Raw genomic sequence first — 7,514 nt, 5'->3', positions numbered from 1 at the left:
AACAATTAGACAATAAAGAACAAAAACAGTAAAGTTGGAAAGTTCGCTTATTTAAAAAAACACAATTAATATCAAAGTAATGAACTGTTGGGAGGGAATTAGAAGCGAATTGTCTATGCTTCTACAGAAGGGAATTAAGAACTGTTGGTATTCATACATTAGTCCTTATTCAAAACTTGCCAGAAAACACTTTCATACAAAACTTGCCAGAAAACACATTCGAAGCCGTAAAGCCATCCTTTGGCCCTCAAATTATGTTGGACTGTGCCTTCTTCGAACACCGATAAGGTATTATACGACCTCTCATTAATGAAACTAGGTACCAAGAAAGCAAAAAAGAAAAAAACGGCAAATTTAATTAATACTTGTTTTTTTCGAAAAAAATTATTTCCGAAGACATGAAAGCCATTTATTACAAAATGAAATAATCAATTAGGTTCCTTTTTTCAAATGAAGCCGTTGATACATATAGTTATCCAGAAATTATTCTACGTCTACAAAAAACCTCAAATACGACAAAAATGAAAAATTCATTTACTTTTTTTTGGGAAAAACCAGTGTCGAAGCCAGTAAATTCAAAACGAATTCTTTTTAAAAAATTAGATTTTGTGACAACAATCGCTTTTGACACTTTCCCTTGGCAATAGCGATGTCATATTTGGTCTGTAATTAACAAGACTAGATAAAAAACAGAAAATAAAAGGAACAAAATTGCGAAGTTAAATTTGTTTTTTTTTTGTTGTGGAAAACAATTGCTTTCAAAGTCATGAAAGCCATCAGCCATCTTCAAGTATCAGAATATCAGCTTATCTCTTACTCTTTGAAAAGCAAATGAAACCAGGTCATTGTTCAGGAAGTTTCATACGAATAAAAGACAAATAAAAACGACAGTTGAATACAAAATTAAAAAAAAGTCATTTAAATTCTTCGTGAAAGCAGTGTCGAAGACGTAAAAAACCACAATCTATATCTTTAAGGATTTAAGTTTTAATATTATCAATATTATTGAATGCCAATAATGTGATATATGAACTGTCTATAACGTGATAATGTGACAAATCTAGAAAACATGAAAATTGGGCAGATACATAAAAATAAAAAAAAAGTGAAAACTAGTAGTATAAAAGCCAGTAAACCATAACTTAAGGAGTAAACCGCAATAAAGATTGAATTTCAAGTCAGTAGAAATGAAAAGCATTCTTCCACTGCTGACACTAACGATTGTTTTCAAAGTTGTGAAAGCCATCAGCTACCTACTATTAACAGAATATCGGCCCATCTATTTTTCAATGAAAAGCCACTGAAACCAAGTCACTGTAAAGGAAAAATTATACGACTAAAAAGACAAAGTAAAAACGACAGTCAAAGACAAAATTATAAAACTCAAATAAATTCTTCATGAAAGTATTGTCGAAGCCGTTAAAACCAGAGTCTCCATCCTTAAGAATTTTAATATTAATAATTGTGCCTCATTTTGAACGCCAAAAATGTGATGTATGAACTGTCAATAAAGTGATAATGTGACAAATCTAGAAAACATGAAAATTGGGCAGATACATAAAAATAAAAAAAAAGTGAAATCTAGTAGTATAAAAGCCAGTAAACCATAACTTAAGGAGTAAACCGCAATAAAGATTGAATTTCAAGTCAGTAGAAATGAAAAGCATTCTTCCACTGCTGACACTAACGATTGTTTTCAAAGTTGTGAAAGCCATCAGCTACCTACTACTAACAGAATATCGGCCCATCTATTTTTCAATGAAAAGCCACTGAAACCAAGTCACTGTAAAGGAAAAATCATACGACTAAAAAGACAAAGTAAAAACGACAGTCAAAGACAAAATTATAAAACTCAAATAAATTCTTCATGAAAGTATTGTCGAAGCCGTTAAAACCAGAGTCTCTATCCTTAAGAATTTTAATATTAATAATTGTGCCTCATTTTGAACGCCAAAAATGTGATGTATGAACTGTCAATAAAGTGATAATGTGACAAAACTGAGAAACGTGAAAAAAAGAAAAATACTTGAAAATAAAAAAAGTGAAATCTAGTAGTATCGAAGCCAGATAACCATAACTTAAGGTGTAAAACCGCAATAAAAATTGAATTTGAATTAGTAGGAAGAACAAGCATTCTTTCATTGCTGACAGTAAGCTACAAGTTTAACAAATTAAGAGATAAATGGAGGCAAACTCAATCAGCCATTCTTTATTTAAAAATCAAATATTTTAAAATGTCAAAATGACCATAGGCTTTCGGGTAACAAAGCAGATACAATGATTTGGAGGCAATTAGGAAGCGAATTGGATCTATCACAAGTGGGCTTTGATTTTAAATGTTCTGTTATTTAATTTTTTTAAAAACCTACTATCAGAAACCAACTAAAATATCCCATAGGTTTACAATCACCAATTCTTCCATAGAAGGAATTAAGAACTGCTGGTATTCGATTTTCTATGCGGTTACAAAAAGAACAACAAATAGACAACAAAAAAAATCAATTAAAACTTGGCAGAAAACGCTTTCGAAACCGTAATATCATAATCTGGCCATCAAAATATGTTGGATTGCACTTTCTGCGAGTACCAATAATGTATTATGTAACCTCTCATTATTGAAGCTAGGTAACAAGTAGAAAAAAATGATAAAAAATGCAAATTAAAGTAACACTTTAATTTTCTTCAAAAAAAATATTTCCGAAGACATGATCGCCATTAGTTACAGAATGAAAAAATTATAGAAATTCGTTTATTCTTCCAAAGCTAGCCCATGAGAATGGAAATTATCCAGAATATGTCTTAATTCTGCAAAAAGAACGTCAAACATGACAAGAATCAAAAGTTAATTTACTTTTTTTCCGGGTCGAAGCCAGTAAAGTCAACGAATTCTTTAAAAACATTAGATTGTGTGACACCATTTCCTAAGGCAGCTTTCCTTCGACAACATTAATGTCATATTTGGCTTGTAATTAACAAGGCTAGATAACAAACAGGCAATAAATTGAGCAAAATTGCGAAGTCACAAAGTTTTTTTTTAATTTATAAAACAATTGTTTTCAGAGTCATGAAAGCCATCAGCTATCTAATTATATCAGAATATCGGATCATTTATAACTCCATTAAAAACCATTGAAACCGGGTCATTGTACTGGAATTTTCAGACGACTAAAACGACGAAGTAAAAAGGACAGTTAAAGACAAAATTTAAAAAAAAATTCAAATAAATTCTTCGAGAAAGTAGTGTCGAAGCCGGTAAAATCTATATCTTCAAGGAATTTAATATTATCAATTGTGTCGTAATTTGAAAGCCAATAATGCGATATACGAACTGTTGTGATAATGTGACAAAACTAGGAAACGTGAAAAATGGGCAAATACCTAAAAATAAATTTTATAAAAAATGTGAAATCTAGTAATATCAAAGCCAGAAAAACATAATTTAAAGGGTACAACTGCAATAAATATTAAATTTGATTTCAATAGAAAGAAGAGGCATTCTTTCCCTGCTGACAATAAGCTAAAAAATGACCAAATTAAGAGAAAAATAGAGGCAAAATTTAATAGGTCATTTTTTATTCAAAAATCAAATACTCTTAAAAGTCAAAAGAACAACTATGAGCTTTTAAGTAATCAACTAAATACAACAATGTGGAGCTAATAACGAATCCAATTGGACCTCTAATTAGTGAGCGTTGCTTTGAAATGTTCTGTTATTTAATTAATGTAGAAAAAAGATTGAATTTTTATTAATAAAAAAGACCTACTGATTACAATCCGGATTATTTTTGGATTGTAACAGTCCAACGTTGGTGTGAAATTAGCTCTGCTAATGCTGTTTGTCGATTAAGAACACATTTTTTGAATATTATAGATATAGTTATTTTGTTAGTTAAAAAATCAAAAGAAATGCTGAGTTTTTGATAATCAACGAATAAAGATAGCAACAAAACGGCAAAGTTTTATTTATTGAGCACTCTCAACGGAAATCGAAGTAGAAAGAACCTCCTTCTGAGTCCACAAAAATTGTGTTAGTGGTGTTTGGGTGTGCAATTCCTGCAAATTTAACCAAAGTAAACAAAAGAAAATTATTTCGTGCTGTTTTTATTGAAAAAGTCGGAATTATGTGAAATTTTTAGCCAGAATTTTTGACAAAAAAGTAAATAAAAATAGCCGACGATTTCTTTGTTTTTAAAAATAAAATCAACAACATTTTGTTGAAAAATTTTTGAAGAAAATTTAGAAAAATTGGCGAAATTTTACCAGTCTCAAATCTCTACGATGAATATATCGATCGGTCAAAATTGTCTGAACAAAAAAAAACCCATTTGAGTATATTGTTCCCCCCCCCTCAAGAGGGGTCGTAACAAAAATTTGGTATGTACAAGCGCAGAAGCTTAAACAACCGCCGATTACATTTGCCGAAAAATATTCGCTCGAAAAACAATATAAGCAGTTCCAGAAAAGTTTTCATAAGTTTTTGTTATCCTGAGTTTTGGATTCAAAAATTCAATTGAAATCCAAAAAATGATTTAAAAAAGATTTCTGGTCACTCGTTTCATCTAAACCATTGGTCAAGAAAGAATTAATTCTGCTCGACACAGACGGGAATACATTATACACTGATCCAAATAAATCTTTAGTCCAGGTAAAGAATCTCCGAGAGCGAGTCGCTTGAGAAGCCTAGTAAAAAAAACTGGCCGGCTCCCAACAAAATTGAAAACTGAACTTTTTTGATGTTTAATACGCGTTTAATTGTGATCGGAGCATCAAAAACTAATGCCAACTCAGCGCTTTTGCAGTTGGCACCCCTATCTAAGTTCAGTTTCAGTTCAACTTAATCACGCTTGTTGCGCCTGCTATACACTTTTCAAAAGAATCCAAAACAATCAAAAAACCTTAGAAGCGAAAACTTGAGGCTAGCTCCCCTTTATTATTGCATGCACGTTAATTATCTCATAAACTAACATCGACGGATTTGGATTTTCTTCTACGCGTTGGACAAAGAATACTCTCCACATCAATAATAAGGATCAATGAAGATCAGAAAAATATTTACTGATTTTTGAAAGCATCAAATGGAAAATTTTTTTGTTTCTGTAGACGCAGTTTTAACATCTCAGTCTGCACGGAAAAGAGCAACAGCCAGTTACACACTTCAAAATAGAATCTATCAGTCGCACTGATCAGGAAGAATATTCAGCGCATACTTTGTTTGAACCCGAGCCAAATTTCCACTATCGACCTTTGATAAACGTCGCCGAACAAGGAGACAACGAGGGGCCACAGACGCAAAACCATTTGCTTGTCTAGCGTCGATTCGGGACAGTTTGGCTTTCATCGCCCTGTAGGTTTCGAGACGTGGAAAATTTGATGTAAAGTTAACAAAGACGTCTGGCAAAAGAAAACCTGCGCACCACTAGCAGACGATCAAAATAGATGGATATGATTGACTACTTTTAAAAATGGCGTTATTGTTAAAACATCTAACTCCATTAAGTTGCAGGCCGTTGCGAGGTGTTATGGATACATTGCCTAGACGAGATGGACAAACAAGAGTCGTTGCGGCAAAACCGATTTATGTTACGTATGTTTGCATTTTTCTCCGGCCCCGCACGTGTTTTTGGTCAATTTTTTACTCGGGTTTTAAGCAACGTGGTCCACTTGCTCTTCATTGGATTTAAGGAATTCAAAATTACACAACGTTCAAGAAAAAAAGATAGATTTCAACGAAAAGCAACTAACACATTAGATCAAATTGACTGGAATATCGTTCTGCGCGATTTATATTTTCATTATTAAAACCACAAATAAACAAAGCTGCTTTAGACTCTGCATGAGAGCAATCATTCGCCCAAAACTCTGGAACTCATGGGTGAAGAAAGTTATTTGAAAATCTGAGCCAAAATTCGGTAATACGAAACACTGTTTTAAAAATAAAGGCTTCAGAGTAATGTAAATTTTTTCACGACTAATCTAAATATTTAGAACCACTAAATTGCTAACTTAAACTGTTTGGCTCTAAAGATTTGGAGGGTACTGAGGGATTAAGAGAGGGTATTCTTGTCAATTCGGCAGCTTCGGTGATTTGAAGTCAGAGGCTCGTGAACCTCTAGGAGAACTGCTTACCGACTCAATTCCCTCTACCCTTTACTTGTTTATCGAGTTTTCGAAGACGAAAACTCAACAAAAATATCAGACAAAAAGACGGTAGTACGAAAAACAAAACAAGGCCATCAAGACTAATACACTCATTAACATAAGTAAACGTTAAAGTAGCCAAAATACATGGTAAACTGCATGCTTCTCAAGAGCATTTTCGTTCCTACTTCAATATCCGTTTTCCTCGCTATTTATATGCTTCGACTGAGAATCGGTAGAAATTTAATTACTCTTTTAGAAACACTGCAACAGTATTTCAAGATAAAATGGAGATGTAAGTTTGTCAGTTTTCGTTAAAAAGCAGTAATTTTAGTCCCACATGTTGATCAAAAGGCTGTCAAAATCACAATGTAAATAGTAGCTCAAAATGTTGGAAACATGATCAAGTCGAGCAGCTTTAAAGAGGGAGTCAACTCACTCTCTTTACGTTTCACTTATCTGGATTTTCCTATTTATCGGAATAGCAGAAAAATATTTCTACAGTGACATACGTTTGTTAATATTGTTAAAGGGTTGCAATTGTCAAAGTCAAAGGTGTTGCAATAGTGAAGAAGTTTTCAGCCACTGTAAAACAAACCTTTTTCGGCAACAACACAGATGTTGGAGTCCGATTCATGTGACCATTTCTTTCAATTTCTTGAGTGGGAGAAAACTGATTTATATTACAGATTATATTTTGTAAGCGATGTACATTAGAAGATACAATGTTCTATTAAGAATAAAGTCATTCCAAATATTTTTAACTTAATGTTAAATAAGCATCAACTATGGTTAGCAAAGATTCAGCAGTCCGATCTTGCCACTCAACATCACGCCTGAATTCGAATACGCAGAAATTACGTAATTACGGAAGTTTTGTTTGAATGGCCCTTCCTACTTTGTGGTTTTGTCTGGCTAGATCCAACAATTGTGGTGCAAGCAAGCTACATCTGTCACTTAATAAATTAGCATCATCGTCATCATCAAATCAGTCACTTCGCAAGGTCCACTTTGCTTTAAATCTCGGGTCATACTGACAGACAGACAATTTTCAGACTGACTGACAGACAATTTTCAAACCTTGTCCATAAATTTTACTCCCGCTAATATCGCGCTCGGCTGTTGTTTTTATTGCCTCCTCCTGTGTTTTGCCTCAAAGTATACACACATTCATGTGACCTAAGATTTTCAGCGCAGAGCAATGTGCAATGTAACAAACAAGTGACCTTTTAAAAACAAGCTCCGTCTATGGCAGTCAGCTAGCTAATGAACAATAATAAGTAAGAAAAGGTGAACATTCAAAAATAGCACTAATTTCATTTATAGCTCAAATATATCGAAATAATGACAAAAAGAGTAGTAGTATCTATCGATAT

The sequence above is a fragment of the Convolutriloba macropyga genome, chromosome 1, assembly GCF_964194025.1.
Source record: "Convolutriloba macropyga chromosome 1, txConMacr16.3, whole genome shotgun sequence".
NCBI lineage: Eukaryota > Metazoa > Xenacoelomorpha > Acoela > Convolutidae > Convolutriloba > Convolutriloba macropyga.
Note: the sequence above shows the minus strand (reverse complement) of the source record.